The 23,635-nt window shown below is 36.2% G+C and overlaps 1 long non-coding RNA gene across 1 annotated transcript in view; it reads right to left on the bottom strand.

Moving 5' to 3' along the window:
- The window catches only part of LOC119716827 (uncharacterized), a 49,049-nt gene extending 30,926 nt beyond the window's left edge, over positions 1 to 18,123 (bottom strand). The window contains exons 1-2 of the long non-coding RNA XR_011809263.1: positions 17,960 to 18,123; positions 14,232 to 14,332 (exon numbers count right to left, since the gene is read on the bottom strand). This is a non-coding gene — a long non-coding RNA (uncharacterized lncRNA). The remainder of the gene's footprint in view (positions 1 to 14,231; positions 14,333 to 17,959) is intronic.
- Positions 18,124 to 23,635: the final 5,512 nt, after the last annotated feature.

Below are 23,635 nucleotides of genomic sequence, written 5' to 3'. Positions count from 1 at the left end.
AGGGTGCAGTAATGAAGAGAGGCTTCTCTAAGTTCTGGTAATTGCCTTCTTGGCTTAAATATTTAGTGCAATGTTTGTCCATGCCATTATGTTTCATTATTTAAGTATACTGGTGCTTTTACCAGCTGGTTCTCTGTGGTGAATGTAGTGATTGACATTTTCTTGGAATGGTGACATCAAATGAGACCATTATCTTTTCTAGGGTCAGGAGTTCGAAGAGAAGACAATCTGAAAAGAGCCATAGAAGTGTTACGAGAATGATATGAGTTCTGAAAAATTGTCTTTATCATGAAGACATAATGGAAAACAGTCTATTTAGTCAGTTCAAAAGGTTAATAGATGAAGATCAAAATCAAGTGATCAATCTAATTGTGGAAGGATTATGGCTGTTTAATGCAGAACAGAGTGTTTCAAAATTTAGAGAATGAAGCTAGATATGTTCAAATAGAATCTACATTCAAATAATAATAAAAGTTCTGCACAGAAAACTTTTAAGTGAGGATAGTTAATAGTTGGAGCAGCCTATTAATTAATGAGACAGATCTTCCAATCAACTTAGAGTGCTTTTTTAATAAAGTGATTATAGCATAATGTTACAGTCTTGATGCAGAAATGATTGGTGAAGGTCTTTCGTCTGTATTATGCAGTGGAGTCAGACTAGACTGTCATAACAGCCTTTACTGTCTGTAGAAACGTATGCATATATCATTTAATCCTGGATAAGGGCAGATGTTAGTGGCATAACATCTCCTTTAGAGCCTTTCAATCAGAATCTTGCCTCCGCATTCTCCCTTACGTTGTATGTGAGCAGTGAGAATGGTGTTCTTCGTGGAATAAATAAATATAAAAATAAAAGCAGTCAAGAACCTCCTCTTCATAGGAGTCTTGGGACATTTCATGAGAAAAGTTAAAAATATAAAAATTGAAACTTTAAACTAGTTGTTTTAAGTGCTGAGTGCACAAAAATTAAACAGGCTGCCCTCAGGGAGGTTTCAGTATGAGGAGCAATCTTTTGAGTCATCTAAGGTTAGAAAGGGATCTTAAAGAACACACCTTGTTCATTTCTCAGCCCCCAAAAAAGAATCACCATGAACAATTTGTGATTAAAAACCCTATCTAAATGCTCTTATTAAGGGAGATTCTACCACTAAGGCTACAAAAACATTCAAAAATTGTAAGAAATTGTTTGTTTGTTTTTCCTAACATAGATGGTCTTTTCAGCAGACTATTTCTTCTGGGTTGTTAATAACAGACAAACCAAATAATGATTCCAATACTAAATACAAGAAATTTACATTAAATAACAGTGAAGCCAAGGTAAAGGCACATACACGTAAAGAAGGTAAAGGTAAGGAAATATTGTGAAGATTTTTTTTTTTGATCTTCTGTGGAGATTTGTAATGGTTGACCCCACAGCCACTTGATGATGTAATTTCTAAAATTCAGATTCTAATTTCTCTGTCCTCTCTATTAGATAGGAAAATTATAAGTTTACCTTCTATTGAACATCTCATAGATATAAATACTCTGAAATGGGGAAAAAAACATAACTTAGATTTTGAGGTGCAGATGAATGAGGGTGCCCCAATGCAAAAGGGCTCAGTTTAATAACTTTCAAGCTTTCATGAGAATAAACCTATATATTTATTATTTTTCTCCAGTCTCTGAAACCTACTAGCTCTCAATTTGAAGCTAACTACTAAAGTGGAAACCTTCATGGCCAAGGGGAGGATACCTGGGATCAATGTTGAAGCTGAGTAGAGAGCCTTCTGGAAAGGCAGCTTGAGAAATACATCTAGTTTTGGGATGTTTGTATTAAGTATTTTTAAAGCTTTCCAAAGAAGAGATATGTCTAGTCTTTCTGATAAGGAGGATATGACTGCTTTGAACTATGTATGTAAAGGTGATTTATGCCCATTGCTTAGAAAAAAAAGGTTAGAAATCAATGTATTTTGGAAACAAAAATATAAGTGCTTTTACTTGTCATTCTTGTGACCTTTTATGTCAAACATACAATGGCAGGACACTGCTAAGAGCTAGTATCACTTAAGCCTTCACAGTTGTTAACCAAGATGACAGTTTGAAGAGAGTCAGACAAACAAGCAGTGGCTTCTGTATGACAAGATGGCACTAAATGCTTTCCATTAAGGACGTAAGAATGCAAGCATGTGCAAGAAGGAGAAATCCAAACTTGTGTAGCACGGATGTAGTGGAAAGAAAGGAAGAAAGAAATAATGTGTAAAGAGCACCTTTGTCTCAGAAACTGCCACAAAGAAACAAAATGAGATTACTTCAACCCTTACAAGTGAGTGCTGCTGGAAATGATGAAATTTCAGAGATGAAAGGAAGCAGTGGTTTGATCACAAGGTACCTAGTGAATATTCTTTCATATGTTTTCTTATCATTCTTTCACCCTCTCTATAATTCTCTCATCTACTACTATATGATTTCTATTTTAGGTCTTAGCCTGATTATGTCTTTCTGCATGGTCAAGCTTCTCTCACTGCTGTGTATAGCTAAGGTTTAGGTCTCTAATGATAGGCATTAGACCATTAAAGCAGAATCTCATCTATACTACTCTCACTCAAAGAAATTCATTCTGATACCAAGGCTTGGAAAATTATTCACATGGTCTTAAGCACATTTGAGATTGAAACTGACAGGCTTTACACCACAAGGCTGAAAATGTATCAGTCACCTTCAGAAAAAAAAAAAAAAAAGCCTGAAGTCAGATACCAAATGATAGTTTTTTGTGAATGATAAGGGAAAAGAGATGGGATTGGGTCAGCAAGAGATTAAGTGTTTAAACCACCCAGGATGATTAATGAGGTCCTCTCAGTGTTTAAACATACTAGGTATGTGTACTGTGTGATGCTTTTAACATTTCTGAAAGACCAAACTCTTAGGAAAGCCAAGGTAGACTTTCCTTTCTATCAAATAATGGATTTCCTTTACTGTCTCATTCCTATCATCCCATAGCTCTAGCAATGAGTAACAGTGAGATGGTTTGGCTCAGATCCTACCTGAAATCTTCAAGTAATTCAAAATATTTGGTCTTTTGGGGGAAGTCTGGAAGATATCAAGCATTTTGTCTCCTGTGGTTCTAGTCATTTTTAATGTCACCCTTAAAACCTAAATGGTGAGTAAGATGATACAGTTGTATTATTTGACTTCAAGAGATAGGAGATATTAAGGGCACCTTAGCTTAAACAGCACTTCTCTTTATGCTCAAACATTAAAAGGCCCTGAAAGCACCCTTAGGAAGGATAATACTGCTTATGTTTTTGTCCTAATGAAATCAAGTGAAGCTTTCAGACCTCACTGAAGGATGCTGGCCTCGCTTTCAAAGAATTTAGACTGTAATTTGTGATTATTTCCACCAACTTGGTAACTTACTTATCCAAACTCTAAGAATTGCACTTTTGTATTGATTGTGACTTTCTTTTTGTGAAGTTGGAATGGATTTAGTACTACAAAAACATCATGATGGAAGTGGTTAATTCAATTTTTAAGTTGCAGGGCAGCATTCAAAGATAGCTTTTATTCCTTAGGTAAGTAGACAAATTTAATTTAGGGTTTCTGGTTCGGGGACATGTTTTTGTGATTCCTGCTATTCCTTTTGTATTATGCTTTCCCATCCCTAGTATTCTGCATGGAAGCTAAGAGTTAAAAAAGTTTGCTATATTCCTTACAGTCTTTGTATATTGGAAGGGGTGAGAGAAGGGGGGAGAGGTAGACAGACAAACAGAGAGACTATCAAAGGGAACAATCCCACTGGCTAAGTGCACTGAACTACTAAAACACGGATGCTTATGTGGTGATCTTTCCCTTTAAGAGTGGTGAAAATTTGAATTAAATCTGCTGAAGACAGTAAAAGAGAGAGAAATTTCTGTGACGCACTGAACTGGATGGCAGGTGTTATAAACGCATTTGCTGTTAACTCCAGTGCTGGGAGTGAGGTACTCTTCCAGGTTGATCTGTGTTCCAACAGCCTTTTTGCTGTGAAGCTATAAACTACCACATTGCATAAAATTTGGTCTTCCAGCCACCTTTTTCTTTTACAGTTGAGCATTTCTGATATCACCGAATTTCTTATGTATATGTATGTAAAGCACATGTACTTTATGAGACATTTTGCTTTACACTTGCATATCATTATACTGTACACATAGTCAGTAATATTCTAAATAGTCCCAAGGAAATCAGGCAATCAAGTACCATCTCTCTTTTAGAGGAAAACAGAACATCTGAAGCCATAAGACATCAGGGGATCCACAAATCCAGAAAATGATACTCATTTAGTCTTTGATGGAACAAAACAATGTGAGACAAAAAACACCCTCCACTAACCTCTCAAAAAAGTTTCAACAATCAAAAAAGCAATTTAAGAAAATGTTCATCAAAATTGTCTCATTTTTGACCAGCTGTCTCACTACTGTCTGCATTCATTGATATACCACCAGCAAAAGCAAACTGATCAATCCCAGGGCTAGACAGAAATAGTACTGACTACTTTTGAACCTATTCCTCTCCAGGTGAAATCTTGTTGATATCAGATTTCTACTATGTATTCTTTCAGATAGGATTTCTCTGCCCAGATCTTGAATATCTAATTAATGTTTATATCTTAGTACTACCTACTTCTAGCAGATAGTATTAGCTTAGAATTAGCTCCAGATAGAAGAGTGCATTGAACGTGAAAATTCATCTTTTACCTACTGACAAGGGCACACACTTGCAAATTGATCCATTCCAGTGGCCTTTGCAACATAACACAAATGAAGACAAACTCCTGCCTCTCTGTACCAGGTTCCAGTCTATAAAGCCTGAGCATCTTCTTTCTGCAGTCAATGTGAAAGCTACCATTAGCTTCACTGAATCAAGGCTCAACTCATGTGCTTAAATAGAGGGGTGCTTTCATTTCTATGCATTGCTGATGCATGGAACATTTCCCACACACTTCAGAGGGGAATACAAACACAGATCCTGTACTGTTACCTTGGTGCAACATATCAACCCATCTACTAAAGCCAACACATTCTTCTCTTTATAATAAACTTGATTGAGCAACTGATATAAATATTCAAGATATTTGTTTTTCATAGCTCTTCTAGCTTCAAGTTTATGATAAAGTAAATTGAAGATTATGCAGCAGGGTCTGCATTTACAACATGAAATTTATTTGTTTTCCTACTAATGCAAGCACTAAAAGTGTCTAAAACTGAAAGCAACTCGGTGTAACACTAGGGCTAAGCAGGCTCAACACTGGAATGCATTTTGGTGAACTGGGACTCCTGCATTCACAAATTTCCTGTATGATCTCTGATGTACCAAGTTCTGTACACACTGAGAGGATCAGAGGATTTGCTGTAATACTAAAGTGTGACAGGATAAATAGGGCTATTAGCAGCTGTAAAGGCAGAAGCCTGTAATAATTGCTCTGTTCCTTAGTTAATTCAGTTGGAAAACAGTGTCTGTGATATTTGCCTGCTTCTTATGGGGGTGTGAGGCTTAACTAATCAGAATTTGCAAAGTGGCTTTTTTTTTTTGCTTGAGGGTATTTTGCACACAAAACATTTTTCCTTTTGGTCTTCTGAAATTATTAATTATACTATAAAAGCATCAAATGGCATAAGTAGGAATTTTGTTCCAGTGCAAAGTCATCTGGACAATGCACACACCAAAGCCAGTCCACATCTCAGTAATTTCACACAAGATAAAAGAAATGTGCAGAGGAAGGAGCAAAGAAGCTCTAATATAATCATGCATTTCTATGATGGGTCTAGAGCAGTACTAACTAGCTGTTTCAGTTGCTTTAGATATGTAGTTTTCCCTGTACATTAGTAAATTTGGAGGTTGATTTTTCACCTTTCCAGACCTTCTACATTTAAATCTTTCTATTATTACTTACCTCTGTTTTTGATCCAAATTGTTGAATGCTTCTTTTTATTTCTCACTTTGTCAGCATTGAGTTATCTACACCAACTTTACAAATAAATCTATGGACATCTTTATCACCTTGGTCACTTTGTTAAACATGAGGTTTTAATCCCACAATTATACTTCCATTCAGTAGTCTCTTGTCAGTAAAACCAACACTATAATACCTGCAGAAAAAATGTGCTGTATTAAATTCTTGTTTAGGAATTTAGCATTGACTTCTCACCCTGACATATGGCTGAAAACTACAAGCCTCCTACTTTGTTAATGAAGGTCATGAAGCAAAACACTATTACCAAAAAATTAATTTTCTTATGACTATAATTAAGATTTATGATACAAATGCCTGGATTTCAGCTCTGTTTTATTACTAACTTATTAATATAATACTGCATAACTGTGATTAGAGAAAATGAAGATTTTCATTTTCACGATTAGCAAACAGAAGGAACTTGATTTGCATTTCTTTTATCACCTTTATATAATTTTCTTCTCTGTTGTTGGAGTGGAATATTTCATATTAATATTTTCTATTTTTCATTCATTGAGAATACTTAGCATCTCATTACAGTTGAAGAAACAGGAAATAAACTTTCCTTTCTAATTTGATCAGAGGAAAGAGTATGAAATGTTTTATGGATATTTTTATTTATTTATTTATTTATTTATTTATTTATCTTGGAAAAGGAGAGAAACTTCCAGTTATGTTTTGCATGTCTTTTTCAAATTGCATAATTTGACCGTTGCAGACTAAAACCAAATAGGTATTGGCAACTAGTTTTCAATATATGGTCTGTAACATTTTCAAATTACAACTGAGAAAAGCAAATTTGTTTTCTGCAGATTTGAATTAACCATTCACATGTCTGCACTGCTATTACAAATTTTGCTGGATATTTTGGAACCCCAGGAAGACTACATATCAGTGATGTGAACAGACTTAGTGCTACATGTTCAAAGGTTGGGCTGAAAACCTTCAGTTGAGTAAAATCAATCGGTTTCAGCATTGCAATTGACAGTACCAAGATTGTAAATTTTGTATGCATTATTTAATTATTAAAATAAACAAACAAACAAACATATGAAGGAAATCACAGAAGTAAAAAAAATGAAGTCTTCCTGTTGCTTAGTAAACAGAGGTTGTGTTGATTACTTCAAATTATTTCTGAAAATGGCAGGGAGGAATCCTTAGTGCAGGATCTTAGTCCAGTCCAGTCCATCACTTTGCCACCAGCAGCACATGTTCTCTATCAAAAGCTTCAAATCTCTATATCTGATGAAAAAACAAAATGTCTGTAACTAAAACTCAGACTTTTCAGCCTGGTTTGGGAAGATGGCAATTAAGGAGGTGGTAAGTGCCAAATATCCTTTATATTTCGTAAAAGAGGTTTAGGAAGCCTTCAGTGAAGCCCTGCAGAATGGAGTGTTATAGAGAAGAGGGTAAGCTTTTTATCTTCTTCATAGTGAGATGAAGACATCAAGTTGGTAAGTAGAAACCAAGGAGACATCTAAGCCAACATGCACACATATTTACAATAAACTTGAGAGACAAAAATGCTAAAATATTATTACCCAGCAGCATGTAACAAAACCCTAGGTTCACGCAGCTTCAGATACACTTCCCAAGCAAAATAAATAAAAAAATAGATAGATTAGATAGATAGATAGATAGATAGATAGATAGATAGATACTTTCATACATACATATATAAATAAGTCAGAAAATCTGACTGCAATATCAGTGAAAGTCACAGAATCACAGAATCATCTAGGTTGGAAGAGACCTCCAAGATCACCTAGTCCAACCTCTGACCTGATAATAACCAGTCCTCCACTAAACCATGTCACTAAGCTCTACATCTAAATGTCTTTTAAAGACCTTCAGGGATGGTGACTCAACCACTTCCCTGGACAGCCCATTCCAATGCCTAACAACCCTTTTGGTAAAAAAGTTTTTTCTAATATCCAGCCTAAAACTCCCCTAGCAGAACTTTAGCCCATTCCCCCTCATCCTGTTGCCAGGCATGTTGGAGAATAACCAATCCCCACCTTGTTACAGCCTCCTTTAAGGTACCTATAGAGAGCAATAAGGTTGCCCCTGAGCCTCCTCTGAATAAGCCTCCTTCTCCAGTCTGAACAATCCCAGCTTCCTCAGCTGCTCCTCATAAGACTTTTTCTCCAGACCACTCACCAGCTTTGTTGCCCTTCTCTGGACTCTCTTGAGCATCTCCATGTCCTTCTTGTAGTGAGGGGCCCAAAACTGAACACAGTACTCAAGGTGTAGCCTCTTCAGAGCTGAGTACAGGGGGACAATCACTTCCTGCTGGCCACATTGCTTCTTAGACAAGCCAGGATGCTGTTGGACTTGGCCACCTGAGCACACTGCTGACTCACATTCAGCCAACTATCAACCAATACTCCCAGGTCCTTCTCTGCCAGGCAGCTTTCCAACCACTCATCTCCCAGCCTGTAGCTCTGCTTGGGGTTGTTGTGCGCCCCAGGTGCAGGACCCAACACTTGGCCTTGTTGAACTTCATACAGTTAGCCTCAGCCCAAGTGAAGCATTACTGGACCTGGTTCTCACCAATGTGGATGAACTCATTAGAGAGTGTAAGACTGGAGGCAGTCTGGGCTGCAGCAACCATGCTACTGTAGGGTTGTGCTCTACAGTTGATCACTGTACTGTGATCTCAAGGAATATGGGCCTGGCTAAGAGCAAAGTCAGGATCCTGAACTTTAAAAGAGTCAATTTCCATCCACATAAGGACCTAGCAAATGAGTTCCCCTGAGACATAGTCCTCAGGGACAGAGGAACTGATCAGAGCTGGGAACTCTTTAAGGACTCTTTTCTTAGAGTTCAAGGGCTCTCCATCCCTGTGCATAAGAAAGCAAGCAGGGAAGGCTGGAAACTGGCATGGCTGAGCAAAGATCTGCTGGTGAAATTGACAGATTTACCTGTTTCTTCCAGACAGTGATAATCATGTGTATTCCACCAGGCCTCTCACTGCTATGACAAACTAGATTACATCTCAAGACAAGCTCTGGGCCAGTGAGTGGACAAAATACCATTTAAATCAATGGACCTGCATCTATTTACAAACCTTTAATATAACAAAAGATTATTCTTTACCCATTTAGCCCTAGAAAAAATAACCACAGTATGAGGGAATCTACTGGCTTAGGTTCTTATTGTAATCTAAAGTCAGAGTAGAATCCTAGAGAGCCAATTGATTGCTTCAGTGCAGTAACAGCTAGTATATTCAGGCCATCAGTCTTGCAATAATTGTGTTCAGTTTTTAAGTGCTTGTAATTTAACACTAGCAGAGCCAGGAAAACAAATATCTCTGATTTCTGTGAGAGGTTCCAGGACATTTCAGACACACCATCCACAAATACCTCACAAATGTTAACAAATGATATATTGTTCCACATGCAGTAGCAAGATGGCTTGAGAAGAGATGCTAAAAATGTAAATTGCAGATCCCAGGACTGCAGCCTGGGAGAACTAGTACTTGGAAATGTTCTCACTTTTCACATCACTAACATCAGTTCTTGGTACTGCCTTTAGATGAAGAATTTAAAAGAACATATACCTGAAGAAAAATATGAGAAAACATGAGCACAGACAGCATTGACAGAAGTGACAGACAGAAGTTGGCTGGTCTCCTATATTCTGTGCCATGCACAGATTAAATGCTCTCATAAGCAAAAAAGGAGGGCATTTTATAGATGTATGTTTTCATTTGGATTTTGATCCTTTACTTCTCTTACATACATTATTTAGAGTCCAGTAACTTCCCTAGAAAGCTTCAAAAAACAGGAGGTAATTTCCACCCATGCAAATGCATAATTACATGCCATGATTTTTAAGCCTGTGGCGCAATTATTATTCTTTGTAAGGAAGAGTATGATATGACTCATTATCTTTGAGCTTGCAGAGTCTGCAACAGCATGAAAGCCACTGTATAAAACTCAAGAGATAGCTACAGCATTTAGGTGGTAAATTGTACAGTTGAATGAGTACATAAAAATACTTTTTGAAGTAAGATTTTGCAAGAAGCATTAAGGTCATTCAATTACATTTTGGGGAAATAACAATCTAATTACATTCATCCCAGAATGTTTATCTAACATTGTATCATAACCCATAAAATTCATTTGGTTTCAATCTACGTAGTATGGAAATCTAGATAATATTATTTCTTTTCAAATAGGCATGATCTGAGCATCTGGACAGCCAATTTAATTTTATGATGTTCTGTGTGATAAAGCAAGAAATTTTCAGGATGCATAAGGGCCATAATATGTTGGTCCACATATTTTTAATGATTTTTTTTTTCTGTCACATATTATTCACTACAAATTGATGGCTCAGATTGGTTGTGTGAATCCTGCAACATTCACTGTTGCACTTGTTCTCTCTGAGACAGGGTTCAAAATAATGATTTTTTTGGAGATCTGTGCACAAATTATTAATAATGAAGTATTTGAAGCAAACTCTGGGATACTAAGGATTTTTTTCAGACAATGCTATCTCCTATTGAACTGCAGAGTCAGATCCTCCTCTGATGAATTGATTAAATGATTTTAGATGAAATGAACAACCTATTTTCTGCTGTTATGCTGTTGTCCTTTCATGGTGACCTCCAGCTATGAGAGTGGATGTCACCTAATTTGCTTTGGTTCTGAGGATGTGTGAATAAACAGCAGCCATAGGTTCAACTCCATTTTCTGGCTGTTTTAGAGAAAAGTCAGCTAATTTCTTGCCAGATGAATGCCATAATCTCTGGGCTGTCAAGTATCTCCCATCCTAATTCTCTTCAGACAAATCAATGTGACATTATATCCTGCAAAAGAGGGGACAAGTGAACCCTACCCCAGAAGAAGTGGTAGCCTTCTGAATAAAGAAGTACCACTTGGGGCATAGGTTCACTTCCCCTAGGCAAGGGAGGAAATTGAGCAAAGGCTTCATTTCAGCCAAAATTATTCAGAGAATTCCACCCACATTTGCAAATATAGGATTCAACAAAATCACTTCACTCCTTCCTGCTCCATTACCGTGAGGTGCTGTGAGAACATCTTTTCAAACTCTCTGGCATCCCACACCTTTTGCAAGGTATTGAGTAATGCCACTCCAGATGAGTGTCATGCAGGCAGAACACCTTTCTTTCCATGCTGATGTTGCCTCTGGCGATAACATATCACTCAAACAGTGTGATGGCTGGCTGTAACATAGAAGCCTATAAAAAATAACTTCTAACTAGTGATATATTCACATTAAACATTGAGAGGCTGTCTCTGGGTAAATAATGAATTAGTTAATTTTACCCATGTATTTAGCAACTAAGGATATTATGCTATCTCTTAATTTTTAAGAAACATAAGCATAACAGAAATATATAATTAAAATCAGTCAGATAAATTTGTCAGTCTTAAAATTAGCATACTATATAAACATTTAGTTGTAAATTCATAGATTATTGTAAGTAATTAAACCCCCAAATTATATAATAAGCAGTTTACATAGCAGTGTTTCATTGCTGAGGCAAGCAATAATGCCAGGAATTTTCTTGAGTCACATCTGAAGTATTAATGTAAATAAGATGTTAAAAAGATGATTTTCTATTGAAAAAATATTTACTTGATAGATGTAGTACCACATTCATGTTCACATTTTGTTTTTCATAAGACAGCTCTCAGAAAACTTGTCAAAGTTAATATAAAATATTCCCCCATCTGGATCCTAATAATACCATGCTAAGCCTGTGTAATTAATTCTTGTTGATATATGGGGTAGTATATATAGTTTACAGTAATGAAAAATGACTTGCATGAGAATGTCATTGTAAATGCTCCCTTTGGATGATTCAGGTTGTAATGAGCATGCTGTTGTGCAGCAGCACATGCAAAATATCTCCACCCACAACAACAGAGACGTTTGGCTGGAACTACTCTGACCATAAAACTGCTCAGGTTGCTTAGGTAAATAGCAGTAGCTACAGCTGGGACCATCAGAAGGTATAGACCCCTCAAAACTACATATGTTTTAAATTTCACTTTCAGAAGGTTAATTAAGGCAGAGAATATCAGTTAAAAACAAACGAAACAAACAAACAAACAAACAAAAAAAACAAAAAAACTGTGAGAATAACAGTAAAAATGCCAGAAATCAGCAAAACAGGAGTTAAGATAAAATTACTACCATATCTTTCACTCTTTTATTCAGAAAATGTGGCACACTTTTGAAGACCATTCTTTTATCTTTCAGCATCTCTAATAGCACAGGCAGCTGTAAAAAAATCACTTTCAGATGTAACCAGGGCTCATTCCTCATGTCCTGCTTGACTATATATCTACAGAGAGCACCTGGTTGATAGTCTCTTTATTGAAACTAGTCGGACTTGGTCACATAGACTGGTAGAGTATTAGCATTCTTTCTGATTTGTAACTGAGCTCAATAAGGTCTCTGCCTCACTTAAATGAAGGCAGGTAACAGGCTTTCAAAGACAGTAGAAAGCATATACAAATTAATCCCTTTCTGTCAATGTAGACTCACTCAGGTTGCAGACTAAATATTTGTAAACCTGCAGTGATCTTTGTTCTGTTAGTCTACCTTGTGTATCTGATGGGATCAGCACCACATGGAGAAAATGCACAATCATGCGACTCTATCCAATATCACACTGTATCCACAGTTCAGGATAAATTCAAGGGACATAAGCAACTTTCATGTTTGTCATTTCACTGTGTTTCCTAAGATTTCTCTTAAGGGAAAAGGAATAAGAAAGTTGCTTTTTCAGGCACTGTTTTATGACTCAGAAACATGTTAGCACAAACAGCTGCCATTGCAGCTGGAGAACCGACTGCATTAACCAGGAGGCTCTCAAAAGAAGGACAGAACTGGCCACAGGGTAAAGAGAGACTTCACTCACTGCCCTTTTTCAGGTATGCTTAAAATTTTGGGAGGCAAAAACTTTGCAGGGGCCTTGATAGTTAAGAAAGTGCAATAGGTTTTTGGCCCTGGAGTCTCATAGGGATATTTCTTGTCCACAAAGGGGTCTCAAAGGGTTGTAAACCACTGAAGTATATATAACATTCAATACTGTATTGAAAGTTGAACTTCCATAGTCTGAGCTTATTCTAGAAAATAGTACACCTATTATTAACATATGAGGTATAAGTATCTTGCAAAGAGAAAGCTGAAAGAATACTATATACAAAAGTTCTCACTAACTCATTATAGATTGAGATCATCTTTAATAAAAGTATATGCAGCTATGGTGGTATCCCTCTCAGATTATTAGATAGCAGTCCTCAGGATGACCCTTTGCACATTCTGGGTATTGTCATCTTTAAAACTACAAACTGAATCACCACATATAATACAAAGACATTTTGAATCTTCTGTATGTTCAGTAATCATTGCCTCTGTGGTAAAATCAAAAACTAACACCAAATACAGCCAAGATTTACTCCAGATAAAATCCAATACATTTAAACTGATACTGTCAAAACTAAAACTCTTGTGTCCTCTTGCCCTCTTGTTCTATCTCTCTCTCTCTTTTTTTTTTTTTCTTCCAAAAGAATGCTTTAAGGATTACATTATTTTGCAATATATTTAGACATATTTATGCATGGCTTTCATAGCAAGATCTGGAGTTGATATAAACACAAGCTCCCAAAGATCTACTACTCTGTCTAGTATTTCAACTATTCATATTAGATTATCAAATATATTTTGAATGATAAAGAAGCATCTAAGTGAGGTTGGCATCATGGTGAAGTCCTACAGCTTCTTTGCTGCTAGGAGTAATAAATTAAATATTCCAGTTTATTGTTTATGAATGTTAATAAACATTGCGAGAGATGAGAAACAGAGATTGTGAGGATTGTTCTTCTCTCACTAAATTAAAACAAACAAAAATGAGCACACTTCCATAGAAACTGAGTCAGTTTATAGCAAATAAATGTTATCTACTTGAAATATAATTTATATAGATTTATTATATGAAAGTAGGTTGTGTTTTTTTTTCATGTTACTATTCAGTTAACCACATCTTTCATTCCCCCAGCAAGAAAAGATAATATAAACATTTGAACGTCCTGTTCAGATACAGCCCAAATCTACACAAATGATATGAGAGAAATTTGACCATTCAGGAGCACTGTGACCAAGGTGTAAGACCTCCTGCTCTTCATGAGCATGTCAGATTCAAAGGCATTGGTCTGCACCAGTATCTTTACCCAAACCTCCCTCCTCCCAGTTCTTCAGTGCTTGACGCTCCAATTACCTGTGTTACGAGGCTCCCACTCGATGAGTGGGTGGACTTGAACGTTGAGGAGAGAAAGTCGTGCATGTTTGGAAAGTTTCAACGTTCCCAGCAAGCCCTTCCTGTGAGAAAACGCGTACTATTTAAATATCAGACAGTAATAGTAGGGAAATGTTCCCATGTGCAAAATGCCATGAGAAGTCAAGATCTATTTTGGAGTAAAGAAATTATGGGTTGTCTTCACTGGGTAGACAAAGACAAATTCTAACAGCTCCACAGAGCCCAAAATATACATAACAAATTAAAATTATATTGTATTGGAAAGTAGCTTGACACAGGATTTTGAAAAGGCTTTGTCACTCAGACAATGCTGAATGGATTGAGTTTGCAGAAGGTGTAAAGGTAATACAAAACTAAATAGAGAAATTGATCAGGTCTTGGTCTCAGTTCTAAAGATGGAAATGGCAACAGATTTTCCAAATTCTTATTTTCTGCTGAAGTTAAATGCTTAGAAAAGGATTTGGCCATGGTGTTAGAGCCACCTTAATGTACAAGAAGGACAATATAGTTTTCTACCATTTTTCTGTGATTTATTTTAAGGAAAAAACAAACAAACAAACAAACAAACAACACAGTGAGTATAGTTTTGCAGTCTTTTCTGATGACATATTTTGTCAAAAAACAAAAGAAATACTAATAATGAAATACTGATGAAATATTGCTGAAATACTAATATTCAAAACAAATATTTTCAGACTAAATCTCATTCCAACTTGCTGTTCAGTAATTGCTTGTATGCTCTCCACTAGTCAGATGCTGTTGTACACTAGTTTTATGCTTGTTTTTTGTTTGTTTGTTTGCTTATTTAATGGATCTGAATGTATTGCAAGTACAAGGAAAGGTTGTTCAACCCGCCCTCTGAGGACACCAGATTATTGTCCTAATAATTCTCTCTGAGAGTAAGTAGCTAAACATTATCTATTAACTTCAGGCTTTCTCTTTCTTGCCTGATTATTTCTAAAGTTTGTATCTTTCTCAAAAACACAAATTCAGGATAACTGTTTTATTTAGGTTGAACACCAAACCCAAAAATATTTCTTTGTATAAACAGACTATTTTAGCTTTATTGTATGAAGTAAAGAAAAAAAAAAAAGTCAGTACAGTCATCTACATGCCAAAGTTTTGAATTTAACTTTAGTGTTAAAACATGAACGTGGATACTTCATCTTAGTTTAAAATCATTTCCTCTGAGATTTTGATGACTGTAAATGCAAATTTAGGTCAAACAAAATATGTGGCTGTTAGATGATTTAACAGAATCATTATGATACAGATTGCTGTGGGATACAACACATTCCTTATCATAAGCTTTAATCCTTTATGTGTGCTCACCATCTGCCAGGACTCACAAAATTCTCACACATCTGTTGATCACTGACCAATTTACGTTTTCATGCAAGTGAAAATATGTACTACAAGGAACTCTGACAAGTCCTGCAGCTCACCCTGCATTCTCCACACATGCAGAATGAATCTGTCACATGCAGTGACTTCAGCAGACACACACACACACACACAAAATCAAACTATAACAAACCAAAATAAAAAAGTCTTAGGCCAGACACTGAATTAATGAATATCCCACCACCACCACAGAATCATTTTCACCACATCATAGCAACTTGCTAATGAGCCAATAATGGAAGTAATAGTTGATAAATATTCAGTTTGGAATCCTTACTACTGCAATTGTTATAGATGCGGATAAATTTCATATGACAATCTCTTTGTGTTACATTCTGTGATTTTTTTTTGTTTGTTTGAACTCTCTTCTTTAGCAATAACAAAAGAAGAGATCAATTATCTTGAAAGCATCTTAAAATTATTCACTAACAACACTATAGATTATTTTTCCATGTGCTAAGGATTTGATTATATGTCCACCAGTTAGTGTGAACACTTTGGAAAAGAATGAAAGACATGTTATGCTACAACAATTCTGAGGGTTGATCTTGAATATTCAAGTGCTTATTACAATATATTGTTTAGAACTGTCTGAGATAATTTTGATGGATGTTCGCAGAAGCATGAGAAAATTACTGGAAAGAGTCCAGCTGAAACAAATAATACAAGATTCTTTAAATGTGTAGCACTGAATTCAATTCCAAGACTGAAATGTTTCTGAAACATGTGCACACACCCACTCACCCTTAAAGGAACATTAATAAGCACCTCTATCCTAGCTGACAGCAGCCAAACAGTCTCAATTGCAAACCACCCCCAATTACATTAACAGAAACATGAGTAATCCATACTAAAGAATGCATATGAGTCAGTAATGATGTGAATTTATACAGTGGTTCCCTAAAATAGTGACCTTTAGTTCATGTGCTAAGTTTGCTACATCCATTATAATTTTGTTTTAAATCCACAGTCCCATTGTTATAGTTCGACCTTGTCAGCCTAGACAGTGCATGACTATGTCAGTGCTACAAAATCCAGAACCAGCAGAACTCTATTTTTGACCAGAGTATTCAATTTTACATAACATTAGGAGTTTTTAACCACACAGGCACTGCAGATTAAAACACATCAATATAACACAGGATAATTGTATAAACACCATTAACCTTAGCTAGGAATGGTGAAGGAGGAGGTATATAAGAAGCTATTTTAATAGCACTCTTGGGTCAATGTCTGCAACATGCCCTGTTAGAGCTGAAAACATGTCATCCAACCCCTTATGTAAAATCTGTTTTAAAGAATGAGGGATTTTGACTTTGCTACTACACTACAAAAATTGAAAGAAACTTCTCTTTTTATTTATGGCAGCTTTGTACCTATTTGTTCTTGAAATAACATCTGAAAACACATGCAGGTCTTTTCTGTGCCTATTATTGCAAACTACAAGTACCTGATTTCTTTGTGGGATTAATTCCTCATAGCATGACCTGCAATTTGGTTTTCAGCATGCCAATTCTCACAGCTGAGTAGTTCTTTCTGTACTGTATTTTGATTCTCTGTCTATTGATAAAACTTCAATTTCTGTTACCAGAATATTTTGTTAGCACACACATACCAGAATTTCAGGGAAAATATCAAATAATATCCTTGAGACTTCATCCATTCTTCCTTATAACTGTCATTTTCTTCTTCAGCCTGTTCCTTGCTCAACATTTGCACTGTTCCTCAGCTGTCCAAAATATATAGTGGACAATTCTGAAATTGTTGTGGTACCTGATTTTATATAATCACATCAAAAAGGAATAAATTGCAAATTTGTAACATCTGCAGAAGAAACTGAATTAGGAGGAATTACAAGCAGTACTGAGACTGAAGAAATATAATAATCTCCTATTCAGTTCCCATGCAAGCATCTTGTGAATGAACAGATTTACAATATTTGGAGTGAAGTTGCTCTGAAACTCTGAATATTAAAATATCACAGTGAAAGTTGCTGAGGACTTGAATCAATCTCTACCAATTCACTATTCACTGACATTTCATGTGCCTACACAAAAATACCCTTGTATACAAACAAAACAATGAAAAACTCTTTGGGCACTTGGGGGAAAAAAATAAGAGAGAGAGAGAAAAAAAAGAGAGAAAGAGAGGAAACAAAAAAAAAAAAAAAAAAAAAAAAAGAAAGAAAAAAGAAAAAAGATTCATAACTGTAAATAGAGGAATAGAGGTTCCAGGTAGCACTAGGACTTATAGGATCACTCCATAAAATATGCTGGCCAGCTCACCGTGCATGTAAACCACAAATCACAGCTTCCCACTGACAGTCTTTTTCCTGAGATGCACTTGACACAGAAAATGGCTTAGTCCTCTCGGGCTAGTCCTAAACCGTTAAAGTCCTTTAAAGCTGCCAGGCTACATCCTGACATGCTGAACTGCACAGTCACGAGTAAGCAGAAAAACAACTGGTGAGGCAGCAGTTGCTGCAAAATGACTAACCAAGATCCCTGGCTGTGTAAGCTCATACATAGAATAGCTTTGAAAATAGCCTACCATATTAAGAGATATCTTACTGGACTATTTCTGAAATAATCCACACGTTTCATACCACAGCTTCAATTCCAGTATCTGAAGTTCCTTCTTTGAAAATATTTTGAATTAAAGGCAAAGCTGGCAAAGTAAATACTCCTAAACTCATCTCAATCTTTCATATTCCATAAATGGAAAGTTAAAATATATCTCTTTTGAAAAATCTGAAAGAGTTAATTTATTTTGCTAAGCAATTATTTTGTTAAATCATTCTATAGATAGTGCCCCTTTTTATTCGTAGTAATTATAGTGTACTACCATTCCTCTCAATAACAATATCATTATTATATAAATGTTTTGCATATGACTGGGAGGAAGTTCGTTTGTTTGTTTAAAAAAAATGATTTTAACGTCTGACTCAATAAACGTATTTTCTTTATGAAATTGGAATACCAGTCATTACATCCCATGATAACAAGTAATTTTGAGTTAATTGAAATGAGAGTTTTCATTTAATTTTTGCACTAATAGTCTTCAAATTATAACTAAAACTTAGGTCAACTTTGATATGACAATGCCTCAATAGTATGCTTTTTTTCTTGAGGAATCCTAAATATCCATATATGCTTGGCCTTGCACCAAATGTCTCCCTGTTGTCCATTATGTCCTGATTAGGACTGAACACCTGCTCTTCTCATTGCTTGTCATGTGAACTGTGTGTACCCTGCACTTTTCAGTATCAAACCCTCAAAGGACTGTACTGGGTATAAGGACTTAAAAACAGCACAGTCTCTTTAGGCTAAGACTCAGCCAAACTAGCATCATTTTGGTATTATACATCATGGGAAAATGTAATTACTCAGGGGAAAAAAAAAATCTTCAGCTACCGAGGACATCCAAACAGCACGGAAGTCAGACTTTTAGCTTATATTCATATTAGCTGCTGCTTTCTGAATTCAATGCCCACCAGAAAACTTTCCTTGGGAAATAAATGTTTTCACCCTATTGGCTCCTCTTTTCAGAAGAATGTCATAGAGTTTTCCAAATTATAAACAGAGGATGCCTTTCTGATGACCCTGTTTACATCAGAAACAGTGTTTTTGCCTATTTCTGGACTCCTTCTGAGCATGAAGGAATTCTGGCTTGTTCATAGTGATGGAGGTTCCCCCATTCTCAATTCTGATCCTCATAGGAGTGAAAGATGAAGGAAAAATGGTGTCACCTCCACCTAGTGCTTCTTCTGTTTTAGGGACAGCTCCGTTCCTTTCTATGGTAGTCAAATAAAAAGGTTAACTATGCTCCTCCTGACACAAATCTACATGCACTAATTGAAATGAGAGATGTATTATGGCACACTACTTCTTCACCAAGTTTATACATAGAACTGCTTACATCAACTGAATTCTAATGGGAGGAAGACAAAAATCTCAAAGTCACTTACAACCTCCTTAAACATCAACAGCCAGACAGGAGACATAAAACACAGGAGGAGTCAGGCCTGTGTTAGGGGATCTGTAAAGATGTTTCTACCTTTTGAGATGTGGTACTAAAAAACAGGTAACAAGGGATAATGGATCATTTTTTTCTTTGATGAGATTTAGGTCATTCCTCCCTCTTTTGTTTTCTGGTTCATGGCTCTCTTCTCAAGCCTTTTTACCAGAACCAGATCTCCACTAGCATAGATATTAATTGGAGCAGGAATGGTGGTGCCTGGCAAAAGTCATAAAGGATTTGGTCAAGTAAAGGGCTAGACAAAGTCTTGCAAAAGGAACAATATGAACACAGCAGAAGTCAAGATGTCCAGACAACCTTCACTTCTCTCATTTTTGAAAAGGTCTGTAAACTATGAGGAGTTTTCTACCAAAGGTCAATGTGATGGCCTGTGAATACTCGCATGATTCTCATGCAGAAGAAGCTAAGTATGGTTGAGGCAAACTTGACGAGCTGAACTCAGGAGCTGTCACTGCTAAAACAGGCCAGAAACATAATAAAAATTAAAAAAAAAAAACTTAATTGGCTCCTAGTGGGTTACTGAAAACACCATCTCTGATATAAAAATATTGTGCTTCAAAAGGTAATCCTATGCAGTCTGTCTGATGCAGTTCTTGGCACTGTCTCAAATGCGTGTGGAAATTCATCTTGTAATATAGACATGTCTCTTTAGAAAATTAGCCATGTAATATTTTCTACAACCATTTTCTTTGTCAAAATGTTACCTTTAGTGAAAAACAGAATGCAGTAACAAAATTCACAAGCTAAAAAAAAAAAGAAAAAAAAGGGAAGGCAAGGCAAGGCAAGGCAAGGAAAGGATGCAAAAATGTACCAATAGAACAGCAAAAAAAGCTTTAGGAGCATATTCTCAGCTGTGCTCATCAGGGTACTTGTATTGATATACCAGCATTCAATTCTGTATGAGGTCCTACACAAACAAAATGGAGGAAAGCCTCCTTGCCCAGAGCAACAAGTCAATTTGGAAAAAAACAAAAACAAAAAACAAACAAAACAAAACAAAAAAAGAAAAAAAGGACAGGAAGTTAACTGTCTGCCTTTCGTAGCAATAAAGAAGATTTGATGGCAGAGGGTATCAAAAGGACCTGCAACAAGCCCAGACGCTGAATCCTAATCTCAGGATCCTTCCAGTAAGCAAGGACAAAAGAGGCCAGGGTGAAAAACTGCCTTTTTCATTCCTGAAGGTAAGTTTTAAGAAAAGAATAAACATGCTCAAAGCTTAAAAATACCCCTTTGGCTTGCTATGAAAAGGAATCGAAGTCCTCCAAAGGTCAAGGAAGGAAGGAAGGAAGGAAGGAAGGAAGGAAGCACAAAAAGTTCAGTAAGTGTGACTCCGTAGTAGGATAAATACAAGGTCAAAGAGTTACATGGAAGGAAAGGTCAGGTAGTGACAACAAAACAGTATACATGGCAGTGGCTGAGACAGTGACCTCAATAAATATATGTGTCAAGGAAAGGAACTTAGGCAGAAAAGACATCCACAGCAGCTGTTCTGGAGAAAAGGTAAGAAAAAAGAAGACCTGGAGAAAAACATGCATCTTTCTATATGATTTCCCACATCTTAGTGCCAGAGCCTATAGCCTGGGCCAGCTCAGCCTGGGCCTAGCTCAGCCATGCAGAAGAAACAAACAAACAAACAATCAAACAAGGAAAACAAAAACATTAAAAACCAACAAAACCAACAAAAATAAACCACTCTGCTTTCAAGAGTTCTGTAAAGCCAAGCTTTTCTTTTCTGTAAAGCCAAGAAAAGAATGTCAACTCATCCACTCCAGTTGAGGTATCTAGCACAGCCACCAGCACTCAGCTTTTTAAACTTATTTGTACAGAAGTGTGCATCACTTACCTTCAAAGAGCAACTTTGAAAGATTCTCATCAGAGAGATTAGATTCTCATCAGCCCTTCGATAGCCTCATCACCTACTTTTAGGAAAATGAGCATCCTGACTTAGGTGCTTTGTTAAAACTGTAACCACAGTGCTTCATTATGTGATGACAACCAATGAATTCCTACTGCTTTAAGATACAATGTGTAGAGCCATTCTATCAGTGTCTGATATTTTAAAGTATGATCTCAGGTCTAGTTAGAGGACACTGGAGTTTTGGCTGCAGTTTAGATATTTTAAGACACAGAAAATTCTTCCAAAAAAAAAAAAAAATAAAATAAATAAATATATTAAACCCATTGCTCTTTCAAAAGCCTGAAGATGTCCAAAGAGTCAGTCAGAGTCCTTTTGGCATTTTTTGGTGATAATGTAGCTGAAGCACCTGTCTCTGTTGGGAAGAAAATGTGCAAAATAAACACAAGTGACCAGGCCACTGTAGCAATGGATAGTCTAAAGATTTCTAATGTTTTTCCATTATCCAACATGTCATATTGCAGGCCATGTTCTCCAGCAGGATAAAAAGAGCACACGAACAGTTTCATATTTTCCAGTTGCAAAATGACCAAATTGATCTAGCAGGATTTCATAAACATCAACTGATTTTAAGCATGTAGTTATTTTAAAAGGTCTCATACTGCATAAAGCTTTTCTTCAGAAGTAGCCTCTGGAACAGATGCTGCATATTCTGCCACCTCACTGGCACAGATGTTTCTTTTTCAGAGCCCTTGGAGAGGCTCCCTGTTACAGGGTAAAGGTAGGGAATATTGTGATAAGAAAAATCAAGTGACTTTTTCACTTCTCCTACCAGATTTACCTAAGGAAAATTGATAATAAACAAAGAAAATTAATGATATTCATCTTTATATCTGATTTACTCCTTATTGAAATTTGTACCTTCTAGGGAAAGCGTTGCACTCACTGATGTTCCTTTCTTCAAAGACCCTAAGAAACAGATTTAAAAGGACTCATCTTTGCATTTTGTGTTCTATAATATCTTTGGAAAGCATGGACGCAGTAACCAGACCACCAAAGATCACTATAGGTAATCTCAAATAACTTCTGTTCACACACTCTGTCTTTCAGTCCGTAGATGGCCGTAGATGGCCGTAGATGGCAGGGAGTCAAGGCAGCAACACAGCTAAAGCACTGCCCTAAAACTGCTTTTATAATTTCTAATTTCTAACATGATGCAACTTATTTTGCATCACTCTTTAGAACAGGAGAAATTCGTTAACCCTGTCTTCCCAAGTAAAGTTGGTGTTTGAGAGGTGACTGATGTCAAGGAGGCATGTTTGCATTAGAGGGACAATATGGACCTGTATCCAAACTTCTGTGAGGTTGGTGTGAGTAAGTAAAGTTTAGCACCTATTAGAAAATTCAGAACATCTCCAACTATCTTTCTGATGAAACTCTTGTATTTGACCAGCAAATTTAATCTTATTTAACAAAAGCTTTGGCTGCTACCAAAAGCTTTCCTTGCTTTTTCTTCCTAACATTACCATTAATACATTTGCATTTCCCTTTAATGGATTTTCTCTAATAAGGAAATTAATATGAGCTCAGTTTTCTTAGCCAATCCATAGATTTCAGTTCAAGAATTATGTGCCGTTTCAAAAATGGATATAATTCTCTGCTGAAACTATATCGTGTAACTTCTCAGTAAACCCACAGAAAAAATATGATTCAATTAAGAGAATTACATATAAATGCTGTTTTGTGTTTTTGTTTTGTTTTGTTTTGTTTTCCCAGAAACTTAATTTTTTGCACTTTTCTAGCTTGTTTCTAATTGAAGACTACATGCTGAATCACAATTCAGCAGTACAGTGCAGCCAATTGATCAAATAGCAATTTTTATATCCTTTTATAAAGTAGGACATAAAAGAATGAAAATTCCTTCTCAGTCTTGTCTTTGAACTCTTATTCCTCTGGCTTTCCCTTTACCTATTATATCCTTGCTATCCTTACTTGGAACTTTGAAAGACAATTTATATTTAATCTTTTTTTTTTTTTTTTTCCAAGCCAACTTAAACTGTTTTTAAAG

This window comes from Anas platyrhynchos, chromosome 4 (genome assembly GCF_047663525.1).
Source record: "Anas platyrhynchos isolate ZD024472 breed Pekin duck chromosome 4, IASCAAS_PekinDuck_T2T, whole genome shotgun sequence".
NCBI lineage: Eukaryota > Metazoa > Chordata > Aves > Anseriformes > Anatidae > Anas > Anas platyrhynchos.
This window is presented reverse-complemented; position numbering and strand designations above follow the sequence as displayed.